This window comes from Gallinula chloropus, assembly GCF_964237585.1.
Source record: "Gallinula chloropus genome assembly, chromosome: 2".
Classification (NCBI taxonomy): Eukaryota; Metazoa; Chordata; class Aves; order Gruiformes; family Rallidae; genus Gallinula; species Gallinula chloropus.
The window spans coordinates 122,917,200-122,918,695 of record NC_140086.1 but is presented as its reverse complement, the minus strand read 5'-3'; positions in this window follow the sequence as shown (position 1 = coordinate 122,918,695).

Sequence of the window (1,496 nt, the reverse complement as noted above, 5' to 3'; positions counted from 1 at the left end):
ATCATACAAACTCAGAGTAACAGTTTAATATCAAGTTTATAAAACCCAGGGACAGCACCCCTGAATGGAGATGGATGACAGAAAGGAACCTATAATGCCCTCATCACCGACCTCCAAACATTCCAGCATGGTGAGTGCGGGCTTGCAGGTTTTGGCAGCAGGACATCCTGTCATTGCTCAGTTTGGTTCCTGCTAGTGCAGTTAGAGGAAATAAATTAAAGGAATCAAGAGAGAATCCAGCCAAATGAAACATGTACAGAGACCAAAGTGGGAGAACCCAGCTGTTCCACAGAGAGAAACGCAGACGTGTGCACAGGAGACAGCGAGAGGAATACAGAGACATGTTTAAGACACCTGCTGAAGATTTGTTGTTATATATATATAAAATTATATATATATGTGCATATAAACTTTATATATATATATATATATGTATATATATATAAAACAAAAGATAAGTGCCAAGCAACACTATTTGCATTACTGGGATAAAGCTGTACAGTCTTGAGTGTTGTGAATAACACAGTCGGCTTCTGTCCCATCTGAAGGGGACTCTGTCGTTTCACTCTCCTTGTCCTCCCTCTGTGACCGCTCACATCCCTGAATAGCTGTGAGGAAAGCCCCCTATCCTGACAGAGAGCCTTCCCCTGCAGCGTGATCAATTTCCCCTGCCCCTCGGGAAAAGCAGACCTCTCCACGCTCAGGAAAAGCACCTCAGAGGATCTAATTCCCTTCCTTACTCCAAACAGATCCTCCAGTGAAGCTACCTGGAGTTCAGATGCAGTAAGAACAGAAGGATCTTACTTTCTGATACACATGGGAAAAAAAAAAACCAACAAGGAGTCAGTCCCTTAACACTGCATTATTTTAAGTACTTGATTTAGGGGGCACAGTTAAACTCTATCTGCTGCACCAATCCTCAGATACGAGGGGATTGTGGTGATGATGATGGAGATCCTGGATCACAATGGTGATTGTTACGATAGAAACGACCACGAAGACCAGAAATTTCACCTCACAAATGGGTCACTTGTGCCCTGCAAAATGAGGTAACACCAGCCAGAATCGCCAGGGTGAAATTAAAAGTGGCTCTTTGAACTTGGAGGCCAATTTGTTTTCTGCCGCTTCAGTTTCTCTCCCCTGTTTCCCAAGCAGTGATGTGTGTGAGCTGGTGACCACGCAAGTGCTGGTGAATGGGAGTGGTCTGGTTGTATTTTCACTGTTAAGCTGTCAAAGCATTCACACCAAAGGACCGAAGAACAAACTGCAATAGTCACAAGTACCCGCATTAAAGGGATGTTTTCATCCATGTGTATACAGCTGCCCCCCACCCCCAGCAACCCCAAATGAAGAAAACCCAAAGGAAAACCCAACCCTGCCTCAAGAAACAGAAGAGAACGACAGGAGAACGGAACAGAGGTGAGAAGAGCCGGGACACAGGATGAAATGACAGCCAGTAGTGCGACGGGGGCGTGCGGAGAACCGCTCCAGTCTCT